Consider the following 26,234-nt stretch of genomic DNA (forward strand, 5'->3'; position numbering starts at 1 on the left):
AGAGGATGAAGAACCTTCGATTCCGGGCACATTTTTTTGATTCCACCATTCTTCCTGCACTAACATATGCCTCAGAGACCTGGGCCCTATGCAAACAGGATGAGAACGCTATTCGGGTATCCCAGAGAGGAATCGAAAGACCTATGCTAGGAGTATCACGTCTCACTCAAGTGAGAAAAGGAATCCGGAGTTCCCACCTCCGTTGATGATCAAGACTCAGGGATGCTGTCTCGTTTGCCAAGACATCAAAAATCAGATGGGTCGGACATGTAATGCGATTCAGAGATGACTGCTGGACTAGAGCTATTACCGACTGGATTCCACGGGACATCAAAAGATCGCGTGGCCACCCACTAATGAGATGGTCAGACTTCTTTGTTAAAACCCTGAATGAACAGTTTGAGGGTCTTCCTGTTCCTGGAGCGAGCAGATATCCCTAGGCTACACTACCATGCGACAGGGACAAATGGAGACGTTACTGGCTCCCACTCGAGCAAATTGAAGATCAACAGGAAGACAAGTGATACAAATGATAAAAAAAAAAAGTCACGTAATTGTCAGGTGTATTTTGAAGGCTCAGGGAAAGGTTGAAAAAAGAGTATAGAATCATCATAGTTGCCTTTGATATTAGCAAACCTTATCAAATGTTAACTGTCTGTTCTGTATCTGTATGGTAGCATGAGGTACTAGCTTATGTCCTTACCCTTTTGCATGGTGCATAGTATCACTGGAATTACAAGGTGTAAGTGCCTGTAATGAATTATAAAGAAATTAAAGTTCTTACGTGAGCAGGGTTTTTTCTTTTTTGCCTTTCCCCCACCTTCTGCAATAGTAATTTATTATTAGAATAACTCTTACCAGGCCCAAATTTAAACATTTTATGAAACCAAATAGCAATGATTTTCCGAAAATCAAGTGAAATTTGTATACATCACCCCAGATTGTTAAAATGCTACCTCATTATTTCAAAGTTGGTAATACAAGCTACAGTGCTACTTTATTAAAGAGAAATTATAGTAGCATTGCATTATAACAGTATCAAAATTTTATGTACTCATTACCTAGAATTTGTGAGGCCCTGGGTTTGATCCCCAGTACTCTGTGATTTAAAAACCAATGATATCTTGTGCACTGACAAGTGTTAAACCTGGTGGGTCCCACTCATGTAAAGGAATAAACTCTACAAAAAAGGAAAAACAGGAGCTGGAGGGATAGTAAAATGCATCGGGAACTTGACTTGCATACTGTTGACTGGCATTTCATATGGTCCCCTGATCTCTCTAGGATTAATTCCTGAGCCTTGTGCCATGTGTGGTCCAAAAATAAAACAAAAACAGTATCTTTTTATAGTGGCCAAGTACCCTCCCTCCATGAAGAGAAACCCTTACTGCAGAATGAGAAAAGATATAGGAACTGGTAAGATGATGACTGCTAGCATGAGTTGAGATGAAACTGCTATCTTACTGTAAAATATAAAATAAAATAAAATGAATAAATAAATATAAAATAAAATAAATAAATAAAATATAAAATAAAATGAATAAATAAAATATAAAATAAAATGCTGTCTCACTGCAAAAAGAGAATATGTAAAGTTGACAGGAACACCTGGTGCTTCAGTAAAATTGCCTTTGTTTAAATACTAACAAGTTAAATATAAACATCTTTGTAAAAAATTAATATATCTATTTAAGGATTATTGAAAGTCAAGCATGTTGACTTTCAAAATCGAAATCTTTTTTACGTGAAGAGCCATTAGTATAGAAAAAAGAAAGTAGGTGTATGTATATCTATACACACACACATATATATACATATATATTTTTTTAGTTACTCTTTACTATCTACTGCTTTGGAGCAACTATTTTATTATGTCTTATGATTCTATATTTTTAAACCAAACGGTCTAGTTGTCTATGCCTCTTCATGTTCCCTAGAGTTAGAGTTTTCTGAGAACTTGACCTCAAGGCTATTTGATTCCATGCTGAATCTAAAAGTGAAGAAGCTTAGGATTTCAGGCATTCATGATGGTTGCTTACACACAAAAGTCCTTGACAATACATTGATTTGCATCATAATCTTCAAAACCATCACAAAGAACATAATTTTCTTCCTTTTTGTGGCAGGAGCAGTGTGCAGGCACAAGAAACAATGTAATTATATGCAACCATCTGTGTATGTCCCTACCACAGACTAATAACAGGCCTTGTGGATACTTTATTATAATTAATTATTCAAGTTTGTTCTCAAGTTTCTACTAGTTGATTAATGCTGTTCTTAATCATTTAATCATCATAGATATTTTAGAGGATCACCAAAATTCTCTTACTAGATAGAGCTGAAGGACTTTATTTATTTTATATCTTTTATTTTTTGGGGGGTCACACCTGGCAATGCACAGGGGTTACTCTTGGATCTGCACTCAGGAATTACTCCTGGCAGTGCTCAGGGGACCATATGGGATGCTGGGATTCGAACCCAGGTTGGCCAGGTGCAAGGCAAACACTTTACACCCTTTGCTATCGCTCTAGCCCCCCAAAAGGACTTTAAAATCTGAATTATAAACTCTGTTAGAATCCTTGGAGGGCTGAAGTGATAGAATAGTGAGTGAAGGGCTTCCCTCACATTTGGCCAACCCTGCTTTAATTTCAAGCACTGCATGTGGCTCCTGATCACCAGCAGGACTAATTGTAGAGCACAGAAACAGGAGTGAGCCCTAAGCACCAGCAGATGTGGCAGCAAAACAAAATAGGACAAGTCCACAGAATGCTTTTTAAATAATCTAGATTCTAGGGCACAACCATTAGTCATGCCATTTATAATAGTCTAACAAACCAACATTAAAGTATGAGCATTAGACATCAATAATAAACATTATTGTTTTAAAGATACATCTCTTTCTCTTCACTCTAGAATAGCTGAAGACTTCTAGGTAATTATTGCTGTTTGCTACATTAAAATCTTTGGTAGCTATTTCAGATAATATGTATTTTGCTGTACATATGAATTTTCAGAAACTAGATAAAGAATGGTTCTTTCCCAGAAGAAAATCCATCTGTCTAGAGGGCAATTAGGAGAAAAGTGGTATAGCATGACTATATTAATCAATCTAAATTTTAGAAGATAATAAATTATGAAATATTTTAACATTGTGTTCATCATCACAAAGGTAAAATCTAATCATTGTAAGGTTTGAACAGAAAGTGTTATAATCAAATGTATATGATTTGAGAAAGTTATAGTGCTTAAAGTATAGGCAACTGATTATAGACACAAGATCTGGCAATAAAAAAATAACTAAGAAAATAAAAATCATTAATGTCCTACACAAAGTTTGGAATCACGTGGGTTAACATAATTAACCATTAGAGTTCATTTCCTGGGAGTGTATCACCTTCCTTGTAGAATCATTTTGTATTCCCTATATAGATACTTATATAAGAAAATCTATCTAATCTTTAAAAAAGATAAACACATATATATAAGGCTTAGCTTATATATATGCATATATATAACGTATACGTTACTAGTCAATAAAACTGTACCATTGCATATTGTATAGGAAGTAGATACTTAGGATCAATTAACCATTTTTCTCTTCTGTGTGTCTGGAGGGAATGCAGCTGTCAGTGTTCTGGGAAGTACACAAAGTTCATCTTTTCAGCTGATTTTATGGATGTGAAAGCCACACCCCATTAATTTCAATTTGTTTTTCCTATTCCCTTTTTGGAACTTTACAACGTATAACCATGAAGTAATGGTTTTCTTATGTGGTTTGTATACTAACTCTGAAGTCAATTCCAAAAGAAATTCGACACAGTTTGAGCTTATGGCGACTCTGTTAAAACGGAGAAGTTTTTCTGGTTGTTGCTTTGGAAAAAAAAAAAAAAAGCAGCCCACTCATTAAACTATAGTTCCTAAGAAAGATAGTTTAAGAAATCGGGGCCAGATAAATAATACAGCCGTAGTGAGCGTGCCTGGCATGTGGCCAACCAAACATCGGAGCAGCGAGGCAGGTTAGATCCTGGCATTCCAGATCTAATCCCTCAAGCCCCACCAGGAGCGATCCCTGAGCATTGCTGGGTGCAGCCTCAAACAAAACAAAACCATTACTTTTTCTTGGCCTTCAAATACACACCATTTTTTTCACATGTTCCTAATGTTTTATTTATTAATTTATGATTATGCTTCATTTTGAAGAAAAATCTTAAAGTTCTAGTAAAGAGCCTCTCTTCTTTTTGTGGAAACGTGAAAAATAAAAAGATTTTTCTTTGGAAACTGGTTGACAACCTCTATATCCATGATGGACACATGGCAGCCCTCTGGCTTATTTGCACACCCAAGAGAATCGAAAGAGGGGAAAGCGACCACAATGGACCTAGAAATGCTAAGGGCAAAAACAAAAATGCCAGCGAATCTTGGAATAGTCGCAGCAAGATAAAATATATGCTGACATGAAATGTATATTTTCTTATTTTTAAAATGAGGCATCTTGGATCTCTTGAAGAAGAAAGTTGAAGAAATCAGAAAAAAATTATTGAATTATAGAGGTGTTATTCATAAAAGTAGTAAATGCATGCATTTACCACACTCTTCTGTTCACTAAAAAGACACATAACAAAAGGAAAACTTCTGCTTACTCCTGGTCAAGAAACCCTTATTCACTCCCTACACTTGCCGGCACCATGAACAACATCATTCTGTTTCTTTCCAAAAGACTCAGAGTTCTGCTTTCATCAAGCAAGTCTTAACTCTCAGCAAAGGTAGAATCTCCCTAATCAAACTACAAAATGCACAAAGAACTTTTGAGTTACAAAATTATGACATTAGAATTTTTCTCTCTCCAAAAAAAAAAAAAAGTGGTAGCTGCAAAGTAATCAATCTCTAATACATGCTATCACAAACTCCAGTGTAAGCTTCTGAATTTTATCATGAGATTTGGGTCCTAAATAATTCCCTGCTTTAGTGAGTTACAGAATTTATTTGTGAACTGTGAAGTATTCTATTTCTTCTGAGTCTGTGGGTATCCACTAGAACTAATGTATATGCCCTCTGTGACAGTTTTATGTGCCTAAAAGCATGCAACCAGCCATACAGCTTTCTTATGCTCCTGGGAAAATTGAGCTTGGCACTAGAAAGTTATTGATAGTAATTATAATGAATTATGTATAGACTGAGATGAGTGCTGTCAAGAATCAGAATTTTTAAAAGCAAAAGTGGGTATACTTCAATGCGTATATATTGGGTGGAGGTAGGAGAGCACAGAAGTACAAACTAATGAAAGATAGTTTAAGACTTGCCAGTAAATGAGCTTTTTTGTTCAAAACATCTCTTAACATTTGGGGGACAAATGAAATATTTATAAGATAAAATGAAACATTCCATGCTGAGAAACTCAAGGAATTGGACATCAGCATTAATAATAATCTTTATCAGAGTAATTTAAATATTGTACTTTTAGAACACACATTTTAAATGGTATGAGTGCATTCATAATATAATTGCTATTTTTAACTCATAAATTGAAGCTTAGATTCAACAAAAGCATAAAATATATACATAAAACAGACATATACAAAACTATGTATTTCTTGTTCCCCACATTTCCCTAAAAACAATTATAAAGTATAGTAACAATGAAAACAATTTGAAATACAACTCTATTAAGGTAAAGTTTTTGTTCTCCTTAAGATGTGGAAAAAGTCATATTACAGAACCAGAGAGATAGTACAGATCTGAAGGCACTTGATTTGCACAAAGCAAAAGCAGATTTCACTCCCAGCACCACATTCACTTTCGTGTATACCAACAAATACGACCCAACCACTTCCCACTGCCAGTATTTTAAACATAAAGACTCATAAGCAAAGTTTCAAGTCATATTCTTGACCCAATTTTGGAATTTTCAAAATACTAATGTTTGGTCAGAGGGATAGTAGAAAGGTTAAGGTGTTCATCTTACACGAAGTACCTCTCTGGCAGCCAACATTGTTTTCACTGAATCTATAAGGAATTTTTGTTTTGTTTTGTGTTGGTTTTCATTAGCTGGAAAGGAGCAATGGCACAGTGGGTAGGGTGTTTGTCTTGCATGAGACCAACCCTGGTTCAATTTGTCCGTTCCTCTCGAAGAGCCCAGTAAGCTACCGAGAGTATCCCTCCAGCACAACACAGCCTGTCAAGCTACCCGTGCTTATATTCAATATGCCAAAAACAGTAACAAGTCTCACAACGGAGATGTCACTGGTGCCCACTCGAGCAAATCAATGGGACAACAGTGCTACAGTACAGTTTCAATGGCTATTTTTTTGTTTGTTTGTTTTGGCATCATACACAGTTGTGCTCAGAATAGACTCTTGGCTCTGTGTTCACGGATTATCCCTGGCAGATTGGTGGACCATTTGGGGTGCCGTGATTGGAGGATCAAACCTGGGTCAGATAGATGCAATGAAGGTACCTTAGCCATTGCGCTGGAATTATTTCCAGGCCCAGAAGGAACTATTGATGTTCTTCTTATTTGTTGTTTGTGTTAGTAATGTTTAATCCACATAAGTCTAATCATTCCACTGTCTTTCCATAGGTTTCCCAAACACTGCCAGGAGGGACTCCTGACAACAGAGCCAGAGTATCACCAAGCATAGTGTGGTTCCCACTACTCCACCAGATACTTTTATATTATATTTTATATTACATTTTATTTCCACGGCTATACAGGGGGATGCAGGATAGGGAGTTTGGGTTCAATAAAGACATTTGTTATCAAATCTTTCATTCCTTAAGAAGATAGCCTGCTCATTTCATCACCCCATTTTTTGATTGGGTTGGCAGTTTTCTTCTTGTGGAGTTCAACCAGTGCATTGTATATCCTTGCTATCAACCCTTTATCAGATGGATACTGCGTAAATATCCTTTCCCATTCTGTAGATTGTCTTTGTATTTTGTTCACTGTTTCTTTTGAGGTGCAGAAGCTTCTTAGTTTGAGATAGTCCCATTTATTTATCTCTGTTTTCACTTGCTTGGCCAGTGGCATGTCAGCTTTGAAGATACCTTTGGCTTCAATGTCGTGGAGGGTTTTGCCAACCTTGTCTTCAATGTACCATAGGGATTCTGCTCTGATGTTGAGGTCTTTAATCCATTTTGATCTGACTTTTGTACAGGGTGATAGGTGGAGGTCTAAGCCCATTTTTTTGCATGTAGCTGTCCAGTTTTGCCAGCACAATTTGATAAATATGCTTTCCTTGTTTCACTTCACATTTCTTGCTCCCTTATCAAAGATTAGATGATCATATATTTGTGGGGGGTGTCAGAGTATTCAGGCTTGTTCCATTGGTCTGCAGCTCTGCCTTTGTTCCAGTACCATGCTGTTTTAATGACTACCGCTTTGCAGTAAAGTTGGAAGTTGGGGAGGTTAATTCCTCCCATTTTCTTTTTCCCAAGAATTGCTTTAGCTATTCGTGGGGGCTTATTGTTCCATATGAATTTCAGGAGCGCTTGCTCCATTACTTTGAAGAATGTCAAGGGTATCCCTATAGGGATCACATTGAATTTGTACAATGCTTTGGGGAGTATTGCCATCTTGACAATATTAATTCTTCCAATCCATGAGCAGGGGATGTCTTTCCATTTTATCGTGTCCTCTTTTAATTCCTGAAGTAGGGTTTTGTAGTTTTCATTATACAAGTCCTTTACCTACTTTGTTAAGCTGATTCCGAGGTACTAAGAAGAAATCAGAATGGCTGAGAGACACATGAGAAAATGTTCAACATCAATAATCATCAGGGAGATGCAGATCAAAACAACAATGAGATATCATCTCACACCACAGAGACTGGCCCACAGCCCAAAAAATATTAGCAACCGGTGTTGGCATGGATGTGGGGAGAAAGGGACTCTCCTTCACTGCTGGTGGGAATGCCGAATGGTTCAGCCCTTTTGGAAAACAGTATGGACGATTCTCAAAAAGTTAGAAATTGAGCTTCCATTTGACCCAGCAATACCACTCCTGGGAATATATCCCGGAGAGGCAAAAAGGTATAGTAGAGATGACATTTGCATTTCTATGTTCATTTCCTCACTGTTTACAATAACCACAATATGGAAAAAACCAGAGTGCTCAAAAACAGATGACTGGTTAAAGAAACTCTGGTATATCTATACAATGGAATACTACGTAGCTGTCAGAAAACATGAAGTCATGAAATTTGCATATAAGTGGATCAACATGGAGAGTGTCATGCTGAGTGAAGTGAGTCAGAAAGAAAGAGACAGACATAGAAAGATTGCACTCATATGTGGAATATAAAGTAGCTGTGAGGTACAAGTTTACAATGATGCAATTTATGGCAGATATTTCTCTGGACTTAGTTACTAAAATACTAAAATATAGAAATCCAAACCTGTGCGGCTGCTAGTGTGGCCTCTTGACCTCATATCTCTTCATTCTCAGCAACAGAAAACAATTTATCAAATGATTTCTTTTCAGCGGGTCATCATTAGGGGGGAGAAACTCCAAATCAATAATAGTGAGTTTTTTGTTGAAACATTGAATGTAATCAAAGTAAAGTGAAAGTAACATAACATTTACAAGTTACACATGCGGGGTGGGGGCTGGGGAGGTGGGGGAAGGGGGGTGTACTGTGATTCTTGGTGGTGGAATATGTGCACTGGTGAAGGGATGGGTGTTCGAGCATTGTTTAACTGAGACTTAAACCTGAAAGCTTTGTAACTTTCCACATGGTGATTCAATAAAAGAATAAATTTAAAAAAATATAAAAAGAAAAAAAAGATAGCCTGCAAAATGTATTATATGATCAGATTTCTACTTTTCTACCTCCCTTTGGAATTAAGCTAACACTGTTCAGAGTTTAATTTCCTGCAATATATGTGCTTCTCATAGACAATTAGTGTACTTGGTGAGGCTAAGACCTATGCTGTATGACGAATGGTGCTACCTATTTTTTTTTCCTCTTAGTTCTAAGACTAACTTAGAATATGCCAACATCTCCAGATAGGATTAGGAAGGAAGTGTCTCACATTTCATATGTGTACAATGTGGCTCTGGACATATTTTTTGTTAGCTAAGTTCCTTGGATGTTACAGGCTAGTGACTCACAGACCTTGGAGATTGTTGATATTTTCTTTGTCCACAAAGATCTTTTATATTTTCTGGCTAAAGATTGTTGATGTTTTCCTGCGTTGGCCTGGAAAGAGTTGTAACCAGTATCACTGATTCTGTCTGGGGAGTCATTTGCAAAGTGCATTAGATTTGAAAGGAGCAGAGTGATGGTATTTATAAGGTTGTTTTTGACAAAGTATCTCCCAAGAAGTGAAAAGGGATACTTAGGAATCCTTTCACCTCTAACTTTCCATTCCTTCCATGTCCCTCACTACCCTTCTAGTAGCATCATAGTTTTCACTGAATCTAGAAGGTATTTGAGGTTTATTTTTGGTTGGTTGTTTTGTTTTTTTTCTTTCTTGTTTGTGGTCCATATCAGCCCTGATCAGGGATTTCTCCTTTATCTACAGTGAGAGATCAATCCTGAAACACTCATCTGACCATATGGGTTGCTGGAGATCAGGAATGGAACCAGGATTGGGGGGGTATGTGCCCAGCAACTACTTTACCTGCTGTACTATCATACCAGCCCAAGAAGGCAGTTTCAATGACTTTCCCTGATTGTTTATTTTTGCCTTAGTAACATGTATTTCACAAATGAATTAAATAATTGCACAATTCTTTCATTGTCTTACCATAGTTCACTTAGTTCAAACACCTGTTTCACCATTCTCTTTGTCCTAAAATGAATAATTTATTGTTTGTAATGTCTGAGTAGTATTCTATTGAGTATTTTTAACACAGTTTCTTTCTGCTATGATGGCCATTTAGGTTGATTCCATGTTTCAGCTATTGTGAATAACGCTGCTCTGATGTTAGGTGTGAAATATGCTTTCAGCAAATTAGCATTTCTTACATCCTTTAGATTAATGTTCACAAGTGATAATGTTGAGTTTCATGGAATTTCCACTTTTATATTTTAAGGGATTTGTATAATATTTTCCATATAGCTTACACCAATCACTTTCCTACCAATAATATTACTAGTGTTTATTTTTCTTCACATCCTTGGCATTTCTGGCTGTTTCAAATATTTTTTAGGCCATTCTCACAAGTGTAAAGTGACATTGTGGTTTTTATTTGAACTTCTCATAAAGTGAGTGAAATTGAATTATCTATATCTTTCTAGTGGTAACTATCAAAGAACTTTGCCCCTTTGGGGGTTTACTTATTTTTCTGTTGTGGAGCTATGTGAGTTCTTCCTATATTTTGTACATTTACACCTTGTCATATGTACTATATAAACACATCTTCTTCCAAGTACTAGGTTGCTTTTGGCAGTGATAGTACTTTGGCTATGTAACGTTTATAAATTTGATATCATATTTATTTACTTTATTTTTGTCATCTTGCCCTTATTGCTTATTCTACAAATACATACTTGATGCTAAGGTCTTTAGTATATCGTCTGTTTTCTTTTTTTTGTGTATTTTATATTATTTTTGTTTGATATCTAAATATTCATTCCATTTAAGTTTATTTTTAATATTATTAAGCAGACATATATCAGTCTAGTTATATCATTATTTGTTGAAGAGACTTTCTCTTATTTTATGGATTTTGACTCTTTATTTCTTCACTGTCACTGTCACTGTCATCCCATTGCTCATCGATTTGCTCCAGTGGGCATCAGTAATGCCTCCATTGTGTTACTTGTGTTACTGTTTTTGACATATTGAATATGTCATGGTTAGCTTGCCAGGCTCTGCCATGCGGGTGAGCTACTCTCAGTAGCTTGTCGGGCTCTCCAAGAGAGACGAAGGGCAAGGCGAACGCCCTGCCTGCTGTGCTATGGCTCCAAAAAAACTGTCTATAGTGTGTCAATTTTTTTGTGGGTACTCCATTCTATTCCTTTGGTCTGTAGTATTGTGTCCAAATACTGCACTTTGTTCATTAATCTGGCTTTGTAATATAGCTTGAATTCAGAGATTGTGATGAATTCATTTTTAACTCAGAATTATTTTTATGTATTCATTCTCCTGTCATTCTATACAAAACTTAATTGTTTTTTCTATTTTTTAAAATGATTCTCCTTGATATTTTGATAGGCATTACTTTGAAATATGCAGATTATTTTAGGAAAGAAGGACATTTTAATGATGCGATACTAAATTATTAAGTAACATGAATTTCTGTCTTTTTAACAGAATGGGTAGTACTTTTGTTGATTATAGAAAGTGAAATAAAGAAGAAAGTGAAATATTAATTGTTTCACACATAAATAACCAAGGAAGACAAATAAACAAACTCCAGAGCACAGGACACTTGCTTTGCAGATTTCTGACCTGGGTTCAATTCCCAGAACCCCAAACAGTTCTGAGAGTGCAATCAGAGATGATCCCTGAGCACAGAGCAAGGAGCAACCAAAAACAAACCAAAAAGAAAAGGGTGCAGTCCTCCCCCAAAATATCTATCTATCTATCTATCTATCTATCTATCTATCTATCTATCTATCTACACACACAATACTCTCAGTTGCTCAGTAGCTACCAAGAGCATCCTGCCCACATGGCAGAGCCTGGCAAGCTCCTCGTGGTGTATTTGATATGCCAAAAACAGTAACAATGACGGATCTTATTACACTGACCCTGAAAGAACCTCTAATCGAATACTGTTGGGAAGGACGAGTAAAGAGAGGATGCTAAAATCTCAGGGCTAGGATGAATAGAGATGTTACTGGCACCCACTTGAGCAAATCGATGAACAGGATGATAGTGATACAGTGATACAGTGATAAAAATAACACAAAATAAAAACTAGCTCTTAGTCTTTGTTAAAAATCTAGTGGTTTCCACAAAAGGAGCATAAGGATAGAGAAACATATAGAGAAATTCAGTATGATCATAGGAATTGCACTAGAACTTTGGTAGTAGGTGCAGTGAGATTTATACAATTACAGAGGTGTGAAATTATACTCCTTAAAGCTATATAGTACTAAAAATCAATAGTAGATATATATGTATATACCATATATTCAACTTTATTCATGAAGTTAAGAGCTAAATATTGTGTATTTACTTATATCTAATTTTTATTGACATTTCACAATTTCTTGTTTTTATTCCTGTAAGAAAAATAAAACTAATGTTAGTCTTTTTATCTCTGCTGGTTCCAGAGAAGTGCTGTCACATTAACCCTGCAATCTTTCTGTGTTATTTTGTTTGTCATACCCAGTGGTATTTGAAGTCCATTTCTGAAGGGTTTGGAGAACCATATGAAGTGTCTGGGTTGAACACAAGTGGGCTACATGCTCAGCAAATGTCTTACCTTCCTTACCTGTCTTTTCATCCAAGACTATAATTATGGGATCTTGTTAGCAGTTTATCTTTGAATCATATTTTTAGTATTAGTTAATTTGAGAAATAATTCTATATTTTTTATTCGCTCCTCCCCCCATTCTCCCAATAAACTTTGTTTCTTACATATTGCATAATATAATCCTCTGAGAACTAATTTTTGGTCCTTTTTTAGGCCACATCTGGCTGTCACCAGCGTTTATTTCTGGCTCTGTGCTCAGGGATCATTGCTGGCCGTGAGAGGTGGTTGTAGGTTGGGGGAGGAGAATGCTCTATATGGAGCATTGAGGATCAAAGCCAAGTTGACCAAATGCAAGGGAATTGCCTTCCCCACTGCACTATCTCTATATGCACGCTGCCCCCCCAACACACACACACAATTTTTTTGTTTTCTGCCTTAATTCCTCCTAGAATACTCGGTAGAACTTCTATTCCAGTAAGTTCACCCGTAAGCAGCACAACACACATATTTTTACTATAAAAAAGAATTCAAAGCAAATGATTTTGTTTTTCTCAGACGCTATAAAATACTCTCAAATTTTAAAGATCCTTATAACAGTCATGTAAGTTGAAAAATACATTATTATTCATTTATCGACTATATATTACAAGGAGACTGAAATGTTCCTATTTTTATTTTCTGATGTCTTTTTGTCTCAAGTCTTAATTGTTTACATAAATGTTTTTGTATATGTTCTATAAGACAGAATGAACAAATCTACTTTGTCTATTCAAATTATTAAGCGATACCCCATGCTTTATATTCTGGTCTAATTTAGCTCATTTTGGTGTATTTGTAATTTCATTGCTATCCTTAAAGGCTATGCTTGTGGATGGATTATAAAGAAAGGAAACAGAACTCTTAGTTTAACGTTTCAAGTCATGCTCCAAGCACATACTTTGTATATCATAAAAGAACTAAGAGTCCATATAAGCAAATCACATTCAAAAAGTAAATCAAGCACAGAATCAGGGATCTGATAAGGCAGCTGAAAGCAGTGAGAGAGTGCGGCACTGTGCTAAGAAGTGGACACAAGTTGAACACTGCTTTCAATCTTTAGTGTTGAGTTACAATATAGGTCAGCCTGCCATGGAGAGGGAAGCATTCCCTTTAAAAACAGGAAAGTTATTGCTCCTTCAGTGGCTGAAGAATTTCAACAAAGGTCCATTCTGGCTAAAGTTGTATGTTGGTAAAATATGAACTAAAATATGAACACCAAGCATAGAAAGAGGAGAAAAGTCAAGGTCAGAAACAAATATGAACTGGTTGAGTAATACCACCTACACACTTTGCTTGAACCCGGAAAATGGGTACAGTATAGAGCAGAAGAAAGAGCACGGCATCTGGAGTAGAAATTGAATGTCAGTTATGCCTCTGAGAAGTATTGGAACATGATTTCTGTTTCCATCATTTTCTTTTTCTTTTTTTTAAATTCTTTTATTGATTCACCATGTGGAAAGTTACAAAGCTTTCAGGTTTAAGTCTCAGTTATACAATGCTCAAACACCCATCCCTTCACCAGTGCACATATTCCACCACCAAGAATCACGATATACCTCCTCCCTTCCCCCCACCTCCCCAGCCCCCCACCCCGCATGTGTAACTGGTAAATTTCACTTTACTTTCACTTTACTTTGATTACATTCAATATTTCAACAAAAAAAATCACTATTATTGATTTGGAGTTTCTCCCCCCTAAAGTCGATCTGCTGAAAAGAAAGCATTTGTGTTACGATCATTTTCTTCGAAATTAACCAAAACATTTTTGTTATTATCTGATTCATTCTCTGGGTCACAGAAACTACATTTTTCTTAGTTTTCCTTTCCCAAGTAATTAGTTGGGAATCTCAAGGTATATTTAAATTTTCCACGAACATAGTATGGTGACTAGTTTGTAATTTTTGTAATATATTCCAGCTATGTTTCAAAATATTAGACTTTTTTGTTTCCTTATCAATTTTTCCACGTATTTCTTTTTTTCCATGCATTTCTTTAGCACCATGGTTATACTTAATTTCAATAAGTAAAAATTTTAAAGTAGACAAAGGGATATTCTTGATAACCTTTGAGTATAAATATTGCAAACCGCAATGCCCAAAAGGAGAGAGAGAGAGAACAGAGACTGAGAGAGACAGAGAAAAAAAACAGAGAGAGAGACAGAGAGAGACACACAGAGAGAAGAAAAGCCCCTGCCACAGAGGCAGGCTGGGGGATCAGAAGTGGGAGGGTGATGGAAGGGAACTTGGGGACAAAGGTACTGGGAAATGTACACTTGTGGAGGAATAGGAGTTGGAATATTGTGTGACTGAAATCTAATCATGAACAGTGTTATAAGGGTCTATCTCACAGTAATTCAATAAAACAAATTTTAAATATTTTAAGCAACTAAAATTTGGTATTATTTCTTCCATCAATTCAAACAGATATAAATATATATGAATTCACAAGTTGCAAGGCATTTAAATAAAATTTACACATGATGGTATAAGATATAATGGCAATTTTTTAATTCAGTGTACTGCATTATTAGAATTAGAAATTCAATATTTTTTCTTATGACTATTTATGTCTTACTATGACAACAATGCCTGAGAACAAAAAGTCTACTAGAGTACAAAGTGGCTTTTAAAGATTGTCATGATTTTGAAAATAAATTATCTATTTTTCACTTCATTGAGAAAAAGTCACACGTTCATTCTCCAAGTTTGAAGTCTGCTTTAATAACAAGGTTACATTTATTTAATTGCAAGATCATCACTTTCAATTTACTTAAAATTGTTTTCTTCATTCTTTGTTTAATGATTTCCAAAAACAGTTAAATGTTTGTTATTTTAGGGGTAAATGCTAATTTGGAAAACATAATGCCATAACCCAAGTCAAAATCATGCTAGTGAGGTCATCAATTGAACAACTGGGAGCTGTAAAGTCTTTGTGGATTCAGTTAGTGGTGTTTATTGCTAAAATTCTTTTTTACAGATATTTTCAGATAGTCCTGAACTATTCTGATGACCACCCAAAGTATCTCCCAAAAGAGTAAGAATCGTATTAGACATTTTTTTCTAAGTATTTTTGAGAATAGGGTGAAATACTACAGGGATCTTTATCAAATACCTACCATAAGAGATAATTTGACACATGCCACATTATTGGAGGTATTAATCTTTTCTTTCACGTCCCAGATGGAAAAAAGCTGATGAAATATTGTGACTAACCTTATCCCAAATGCTCTGATTTGATTTTCATGCACCCACAACTAAATCTAGACATTGAAGCATAAAATGTAGAAATGACTAATTCAAATGCATCAAATAGGGGCCAGAGAGAGAGAGAGTAGACAGTTTAAAGGTGTCGCATGGTCTCATCTGACTCACGTTCATCCCTGGCAGTGCATGGTCTCCAGAATACCACCAAGAGTAACCTTTAAGTACAGAGCCAGAAGCACCTCCCCTGCACCCCAGCTACCTGCACACACAAGCACACACACACACACAAAGAGAGAGATAGAAAAATTTCGACAAAATATGGAGTCCCAAGAGACAAATTAAAATTAGTGTATTTTGAAATTTACATCCAGAAAAGATTTACTGAGTGATTCCTTTTTTGTATGACTCTATTTTCAGAACCCAAGGGGCAGAGAATGATAAAATGAAGTTTCATGAAAAGACAATTATGCTCTATACTAAAGCCTTTCTCAATAATGTAGATTTGGATAATGTCTTAGAATCATGTCTTACGAGTTTGGCTTATAGTTTAGGAGTACATGTTTTCTGTTGGAGTTAAAGGTTGGGTCACACTCACAGGATTTACTCCTGGTTCAGTGCAAAAGAATAATCCCTTGTAGTTTTCAGGGTTGCTGGAGTGCTGGGGTTTGAACTTGAGTCACATGCCTGTGAAGCAAGAGTTTTAAAAGAGAACATATTTATATTTCTTATCATATATAAAGATAAATCATTTTCAGAAGTGTTTCTACAAAATTTATCTCCTACCATTGGCTGATAAAAAGAAAAATGCTAATAGTATGCAAGACAAGTGATATATTTTTGGTTATGTTGCTATAAATAGATATATCTGATTAATTTAATATTTAAAATGATTTCTTTATATGTATGCTATATTACAGAGAACATATATAATATAATACTTCAGTAAGTGGTTGCAAAATGCTCTACTTTGTATATTAAACCATACAACAATTTCTCATGAAATTAAACATAGAATTAGTAAGGAATTCAGCAATAATAATGGGTATAGGACATATATGGGTATAGGGTATAGGGTATACCTATAATAATGGGTATAGGACATATATGGTATATGGGTATAGGACATACACCCAAAAAAATTTGAAAACAGATACAAAAACAGACAATGATACATCCATATTTGTAGCAACATTATTCATAATGCCCAGTAGCTAAAAAAAAACAAACAAAAGAAATGGTATTTGATAGTGAATGAATAGATTTTTTATAAGCACATATATGCAGTGGAATAGCAGACTCTTAGATAGGATTATATTATAACGCATAATTTAATATGAATAAAGCCTTAAAGATAACAGGCTAAGTTAAATAGCCAGACATAAATGGACTTTTTGAATGAACTTATATAAGATATATATAATACATATATTATATATATAAGTATTATCAAATCAGTGGAGAGTGTACATGGTGGTGGCCAGTGGCTACTAGAGATAAAAAGTGGGAAATAATTATTTTAAAAATATAGCTTCTCAGTATTTTTTTTCCATTTTGGGCAACCCAGAGGGTGGTGGGTGAGAGCCCTCCCTTCCCCAAGGGACCCAGCCCCAGCAGCTGACCCACACTACCCAACCGCCATCATGTTCTAGGCTACTTTCCACATGCTCAGACTGAACCTAATTCATGAGTGAACATATTCCTGGACCTGAACATATTTCTAGAAACATCATAAGACACTACCTACCCATTTTCCATAAAATCATAGAGGGTATATATACATATATATATATACATATATATATATATATTTAGCTTGCTTGGCTTGTGTGTATATATATACACACACAAGCCCAGCAAGCTACCGAGAGTATCCTGCTCAAATGAAAGAGCCTGGCAAGCTCCCCATGGTGTACTCGATATGCCAAAAAAAGTAACAATAACTGGTCTCATTCCCCTGATCCTGAAAGAGCCTCCAATCATTGGGAAAGACAAGTAAGGAGAGGCTGCTAATAAAATCTCAGGGCTGGGACCAATGGAGACATTACTGGTGCCGGCTCCAGTAAATGATGAAAAACAGGATGACAGTGATACAGTGATACAGAACATCTCAGTTTGGGATTAGCAAAGTTTCTGGAAATAATAGAGTTGGTTACGTACATTTAAACAAATTTAATGCTACAGAACAGTATACATTAAAGTGAGTAGGATGGGTTTTTTGGACATTGTTCAACTTGCATAACACATTCCGTGATTAATAGACCCTTGCTTTAATCACCGCCATGCTCACAGCAGACTTTCACAGGTTTATCTTGAACCCCCCACACATGAGAATGAATTGGCTGAAAAACCTAGATATGCGGGACCAGTGACTGAAAACTCCAGGTTTCACAGAGTTGAGGATGGGCAACTTCCCTCATCTCCCCTCCCTTCCAGTTTCCTGGCCTTCATGCCCACAAACTACTTCTGGGCCCCACTTATACGAATTAAGGGCCATGATTCAGAGACTCCCAAATGAATCTCGGAAGAGAGCAGCATGTTGCAGAGATACCTCCTGATCCCAAATATTTAAAACATTTAGAATTCCAGGAATGTGTGGCCACGTTGTGGCCATGGGAGATCTCATGCTATCCATAACAAGCAATACAAAATAAGTTATTTAGTGTATGCACATGGAGGTGGGCTTGTGTGGTGGTGAGAAAATTAGAAATTATAGTCCTGGGAAGGTGTAATGGTGGTGGGACGGTGTTGAAATACTTAATGTGAATGTAAACAAATATTGTGCACAACATTATAAAAATAAAATTAAAAAAATAAATACTGGATTTGATCCTGGATTTGGTGTTGTGTGGTGCCTGGATCACTGCTGTGTCATAACAAAAATAAACTAAGAAGACTGGAGGAGATAGGTTAAAGTGCCAGAGTGAATGCAGGGTCTGAGACTCTATTTGATCTCTGGTGTCACATGGACTCCTGAAACTGTCCCCAAGAGTCACAATGTCCTTCCACCCTAAAATTTCCCTAGCAGGGGGTGCAGTGCCACCAGCCCATGAACCGCAGGGCCAGAATATCAGCATCCTGATGGTGACTTCAGGCTCCCTAATATCTCCATATTGCTGCTGTGCCTCTGGACAGACCCCAGTAACTCAGGACCAAATTTGCCAAGAAGTTAAATGACCAAAAGTTTGGTATATGGAAACCAACCCCAAAAACTATCTCCAGATCAGCTATACAAGCTCATGTATTGGCCTTTCTTAAAAGACAGAAATAAATCTTGAAAGGGATCAAAAGTTGCAGTTAATCTTGAGCCTGCAGAAGGTTGAACAGACGAGGGAAAATTGGAAAAGGGTGGGACAACCATGCAGAGCCACTGACAGTCACTTGCTCCCATAATTCAAAATTGCTACCCTGCCCCAGCCAGACTCCACCTCAGGACAGACCCCACCAATATATCAACCTGTTAAAATTCAAATATGCAGGTTTTGTGACTGAAATCTCCAGGTTTTCTCAGGATCGGGATGGCTACCTTCCCGCACCACCCTGCAGGTCTGAAAACCTTGACAATTAAATTTACACCGCAAAGCTGCCATCCACTCTTACCTGCCGATAAAAATTCTGAATGCCCTGAACAAATAGGGTATTTGGTACCTGTATTGCAAACCATAATGCAGAAAAGGAGAGAGAGGAAGAATAAAAGAGAGAGAGGAAGAATACCATAGAAGCAGGTTGGAGGTGGGGATGTGTAGTATAACATTGGTGTGTCCTTTCTGCCTTGTCACAGGGAGTTTAGGTTTATTGGGTTCCTCCCATCACAGTGCACCCATTCCTCTGTGTTTATTTGTAATCTCTTTTTTTGTGCTCTGCTTCCCCAACTGGTTAATCACCTTTATCTCCTCATCAACCTGTTAACTTGTAAATATTCCTTTTCTCTTCTCCTTAAGTCCTTTGCACAGGTAATTCAAAGCAATGTCCTTTTTCTATAGACACAGGAAGACAGTTAATGCTATGCTTTTGTAACTTGGGAGTAAACTGACTCCAAATGATATTCACTCCTGGGCATCTGTTCTCTTGACTTAAGCCTCAGCTACCATTATTTCCAAGCACCCCAAAAGCAGAGTCCCAACAAAGGACTGGATGGGCCGAGGGCAAGCAGTGAGCTACCCTGGCATCGAAATGGACCAGGCCAAAGTGCCATAATAACATGGTCATAGACAAATTCTGTCATGATTCAAAAAATAACATCTGGATTAGGACCCTGCTAAGGTTAGGAATGATTAACCTGGCCTGAGCATTGTAGTCTGAAATCTGTAGTGAAATGTCCACAGGAGAGCACCCTACAAACTTAATGTATCTCTTCCTAAGTCAATACAAAATAAACAATATTAAGAAGTAGAAATAAGATGTAAATTAAGATGTTAATTAAGTTATTGGGCTAAGAAAAGGAGAAGAACCCCTAAGTGGTATTTTTCCCTTGAGCTGAAGAAGGGCTTTCACATGTTGATTGTGCTACTGGAAGGGTGTAGTGGCTATTTTCAATGCTGAGAGTTGGTGAGGGACTAGAGAGAGACCAAGACAGTGAGTCCGAGAGCAGAGAGACTAGCCAGGGTGGGAGGAGGAGACTGGAATGGGGATCTTAGTGCCACTGGAACAGGTGCTTGGGAAGAATGGGATAAATGGCAACTGATCATAAACTAGCCTCATTTCTTCCTTAGTTGGTCCATGGCATCAGCTGTCCCAGGTGGGGAAATGGCCCAAGATCACCAAATGAAGGCAGTGAGAGAGAGAGAGAGCCACGGCTCTTCCTAGTTGCTTGATGTTTTGGGAGGGAAAGTGAGGATATTGGTGGTGGAAAATATACACTGGTAGACAGATGGGTGTTGGACCATTGTATGACTGAAAACCAATCATAAACAGCTTTGTAATAGTTTATCCCATGGACATTCAATCATTAAAAAATAGATAAGTAAGTAAATAAAATCCTCCTCCTCCTCCTCCTCCTCCTCATCATCATCATCATCATCCTCATCATCCTCATCATCATCATCATCATCATCATCATCATCATCATCCTGTTGATCCTTGAATTTCTTGAGCGGTCTCAGTAACATCTCCATTCATCCTAGCCCTGAGATTTTAGAAGCCTCTCTTTACATGTCCTTTCCAATGGTGCCGCATTGGAGGCTCTTTCAGGGTCAGGGGAATGAAACCCAGCATTGTTACTGGTTTTGGCATATGAATACAACATGGGGAGTTTGCGAAGTTATCCCATATGGGCAGGAAACTCTCGGTAGCTTGCCAAGTTCTCCCAGAGGGAGAACTAGGCTATAAGATTTTGTGTGTTCGCAAAGTGGCCGAGAGCTTCCAGGAGCTTGGTTTTATAGTCTCTGGATGTTGACTGTTGGTGGGATTACATGATGCCAGGGGAGTTCCCTGGGTATGACTGCCTAGCTACTGAAAAATGGGGGATCTGGGAGGAAAAGGCCCAGTCCCAATCTGAGCAGCCTTGGAGATCTCAATCCTGGGTCTCACACACCTGGATTCCTCTGCTGGTTCCTTCATGCATGAGGCTCTTCCAAATGTGTGGGGAGGGGCCTTGAGCATGGCTGTGGCTGGGCTCCGGAGGTTTTTGGTTTCGGGGGCTCTGCTCGGGCTGTCTTCACTGGGACCCCTCGGAGGAAGTGGGTTTCAGTTTCCATCCCCACCCCGAGGAAACAAATAAAATAAAAATGTTCCTAGCTGTCAGTTCAATAGATAAAGTTTAGAATCATCTGGTGTGATCCCAAGACTTTGAGCAGGAGTGTGGAGGCTCCCAAAATGAAGTCTAATCTCTTGAATTTATTTGTATATTTAACATAAAGACCAGTACAGGTAAAGCATATCCACAGCAACTACAAATATCTGTTACTTTTATGATGTAATTACAGGACTACATAATTCGGACTTCAAATTCTCACTCTCTCCATATGTTAAATGAAAAATCGATGGACAAATGTCATTTTTATTTGTGTTGTCTAATTTATTGTAAATCGCTTAAAACAGCAAAGAGTGAGATGTGGTCCTGCACTTATTATATCATGCATTCCTTTTCCTTACACACCTTAAATCTGAGTTGTACACTAGCATCCTAGTTAAGAGTTTTCTTTTTCTATATTTTAACTCAAATATACTATTTTTCTAATGCTTTTTATACTGCTTTCATTTCCTTCTGAAATAAAACAACAAAATTCAGAGGTCTTTCTCAAGTATCTTTTTAAATTTAGGGTTACTTTCATCCTAAGATAAAGAAGATTCCATGAAATTAGGTAGCTGTGATTTTAAGTGGCTGGGAAGGCTACAGATCTAATTCTATGAGGGGAGTAAATAATCTATTTCTAAATACTTTTCTTGACTTTACTCTGGAAAATAGTTCTTTTATTGGCTGTTTGGTTTCTGATGACAAATAAAATTTTTTTAAATGAAACAATAAATACTGTAATGGCCAAATAAAACATTGCAATCAGAAATGACAGGCAATTTACCCCTGAGAATATTGCAAGAATAAAATTCTTGATGTGCTATGCCTAGAGTACTTTCCTGAGTTATAAGAAATAATTATGCTTTTAAAACCTGATTTTTAAACCACCTGCAGTTTATTTATCTGAGGATAATGCCATTAAGATTAGAACTAAATTTTCAAAATTTATTTTAGATTAGCCTATATACATGATTAAATCACCCATTCTAATGATCAACCCAGGAAGACATGAAACTAATTTGATTACAAAATTAAATTAGCCATTCTGATGGTTGCTTTCATTTGCTGGCTTGCCTTCCAGATTATCAGATTGTTACTTGGTAGTCTTAGACACAGAACGTGGCCTAATTTTATGAATGCAGCCAAAAGTATTTTTGAACTTATTCAGAAAATGTCAGTAGAACTAGATAAATGTGGTTCAGTGAAGAGTATGCTATGTGCAGTAAGTTGTAATGTGTAAATTTAGTTAAGCTGAACATTCAATTCCCAGAATTTTCTTTACTGTATGTTTCCAAATAGGATGTCCCATAAAAGGAGTTCTTGGCAAAGTTAGAGAAAAGAAGGGAAGCTGCAGGATTTTTCAGCTTCTTCATTTTTCTCTAATCTGTTGTCTATCCCCTTTGGCAATAGCTGGTTCTGCAAGCACTCATGTCTTGCACTTAATCACTTAAATCAGTGAGTATGACACTTAGATTACAGGATACCCAGACCGTCAAGGTGAGAGGCAGCAATCAGTAAGAGAGGACCTCTTACCTGAACTGGTCTTTGTGTTAAATATACAAATAAGTAACCTCTCTAGGTTCTAACTTTTCCTGCCCACCTGCAGGCTATATTATTTTCCTCTTTTGTTTTCAACAACCTGCCCTGGGGACTTCAAACTGTATCTTTGGATACCAAGAGGAGTTCTTTCCAGAGACAGTTTAATCAATTCTCACAAATGTCACATTCCTCTAATAAATATATACTTAAATGATAGCACAGTAGGTCGGGCATTTGCCTTGCATGCAGCCAACCTGGGTTCGATTCCTCCACCCCTCTTGGGTAGCCCAGCAAGCTACTGAGAGTATCCTGCCCGCACGGCAGAGCCTGGCAAGCTACCCGTGAGTATTAGATATGCCAAAAACAGTAACAACAAGTTACTGGTGCCCACTTGAGCAAATCGATGAACCATGGGACAACAGTGATACAGTGCTACTTAAATGATAGATATATAATTAAAAAATACAGCTATATAAAGTAGGTAGACCTAGAGGTTCTGTTTATCTTAATGAATTCTAATCAAATGAATAACATCATGGTTTAACTTTGATGTCAACTTCTCACTAGAAAAGAAATTATTTTAATATGCTGAATAAATTGCTACGAGCATTTCATGTACACAAAGCAAAGATCATTCAACCTCTTTTACTAGTTACTAAATGAATAGAGTGACATTGGAACTATGAGAACATAAATAAAAATATTGTCTTGTCCCTTTCTAAAAATATATACTTTTATTGACTGGGAAGACTGGAACAATCCACATCTTGCCTACAATTCTAATCTATACACTCACAGTATTAACTGCATTGAAAGTAAGACCATTGTAACTCAATGTTAGAATTATTCAGCAGTTGCTCCTATAACCTCCCATCAGCACTGATTAGTTTATCACATTAGAAAGTTAAAATGTACAATATCAAATTGCTGACACTGAGTTTGGAGGACATGGTATACATTTCAGTGGTTCTGCAACATTCAAGCTACAAACCCCAGATGGTAGAGGTCAGTCTGTGGGCGCTGGGCCAGGAAGAACAATGTCCTGGTGATGGCACCATTAAAGAAGAACATGTGATCATTAATACTTACAGTTGGGGGGTGGAGTCATAAATAAGAAACTATGTCCAATGGTTACTTTGAAGCGCCTTGGTAGCAAAATGATTAAAACCAAAAAAACCTGAACATAAATAAAAATGTTGAAAGATTCTGAACATATATCATATTATTATTAACTTTAAGCATTTTATCTATTATAATTTTACTTTTAGGTAAATGAATCTTATGCAATTTTGTATGTATATAGAACTTCCTCCTGTTAGTAAATTCTTGAGTCAATGCCTCCTTATTATTATATGAACTTATTTCCTTATTGTAAGAAACATCACAGACCCCTATGCTGACAAGAAGTAGCTATTCCCATACTCAATGGTCTCTATAGAAGCAAATCATTCTCAGCCCTTTTTTTCAGGATGAGAGAGACTAGGTATGATATTCTCTCTCATTAGTCATACAATTAAACTGTTCCACAATATGACGATCAAACATTATAGAATAAAATAATTTGGGAGGAGTAAGTTTGGGTCATACCTGGTAGTGCTCAGGGACTACTCTATCTCTGTGTTCAGATATTGACCCTGATATGCTTCAGAGACCATATGTTGTGTCAGAAATTAAACTGGGGTGAGCTGTATGCATGGTATGTGCCTTAACACCCATACTGTCTCTTTGGTCCATGAATGGAAATAATTTTAAAGTACATTTATACTGCATTTTTTTGTTGTTTTTGTTTTATTGTGTTTTGCTTTGGGCCTCCTAAACTAGCAAGATTTGTAAGACCATGTAGTGCCAGGGAATCAACCATAAGTCAGGTTCATGCGAAACATGTGCCCTAACAGTGTACTGTCTCTGGACTTCCATTTATATTGTCCCTACAGGGATATTTTATAAAACTTAAAAAAGTATTTCCTCATACCCACTTATCAAATTCAGTCAAATCATTCTCAAGTTGTCACACTTCATTGAAAACACTCCCCCAAATCCACTTCAGTTAGATTGTTTTATGTATAAATGACAACTAGAAACGAAAACATGAGATTTGCAATAAGGTAGAAAATACATCTATAAAATAAACATGCTAGCATTTTCTCAATATTTCTCATAAATTACACTTCAATCTATAACAATACTTTTCAATGTTATACTTTCAATGTTATCTTAAATATTTGTAAAGTGTTGCCTCAAGCAATCAAATACAAGCACTACCATTTTAAATGCCAAAGAAAAGATGACTTTAGGCATTTTAAATATTATGTTAGAACCATTAATATATTTCTGAATCAGTTTCGAATTGGGCAACTTTCCAAATATATTAATTTGGACTTACTCGAATTTGGCCTTACTTCATTTCAAGTAATGAAGGGAAGATTAATCTAAATAAAATACTATGGCATTACAGTTTCAAATGCAGATTTAAAATTTATTTGAGTCTAGTATTAATGTTAGAAAAGACCTTAATGAGCTGCATACAAAGGGATATGGAAAATATAATGCTCAGAATGCTAAAATTTGATCAATGGGAAATGCTGACATAATCAAAATAATTTATATTTATAATAAGAAGGGGCACACAATAAGTTATCCTTTATACTGATCCGAAGAACTTGGTTTATTTTTTGTTATCCTTCACATTTTTCTGCTTATCTTATTGACTTCACCAATGCAGGATAAAATGCATATAATAGTCACTATATTTAGCATTTATCACGGAGTAAGAACTCTGCTATGCATGTTCTTTTAATGAACTTCTGTATATCTTTATTAACTTCTTAATTTGTCTTAAGAGGATTTAGCACATTCTAGTGTCTTCTGCATCCAGGAGAACATAGATTATATTATCAAAGAGAGTAGATTTGGGAAATTTAATGTACTCCTACTAAGAATGTGCATACTTGCCATTTTCTCAGATCTGCACTTTGCACATTGTTCCTGAGAAGAAGCCCCCACCCAAGGAATGACCTAACTTCATAGCATAGCTGATACAATGATGGTTATCGCAGTATTATTTAAATTTTGAGACTCAGGATGTGACACATTGGTTAAAAAATAAAACTCTGTAGATAAAATGTACTAACACTTTATTCTGGAACACAGCAGTGTTCTATATGAATATGGAATATGAAGCAAACATAAATTTACATTGGTTTGTAAAATACTAAGTAGCACTGTAGCACTGTTGTCCTGTTGTTCATCGATTTGCTCGAGTGGAAATATATACATATGTATATATATGTATATATACATATGCATATATCTCTTACTGTATTTTAGGATATGAATTCACCATGGGAAGCTT

This window comes from Sorex araneus, chromosome 4 (assembly GCF_027595985.1).
Source record: "Sorex araneus isolate mSorAra2 chromosome 4, mSorAra2.pri, whole genome shotgun sequence".
Lineage (NCBI taxonomy): Eukaryota > Metazoa > Chordata > Mammalia > Eulipotyphla > Soricidae > Sorex > Sorex araneus.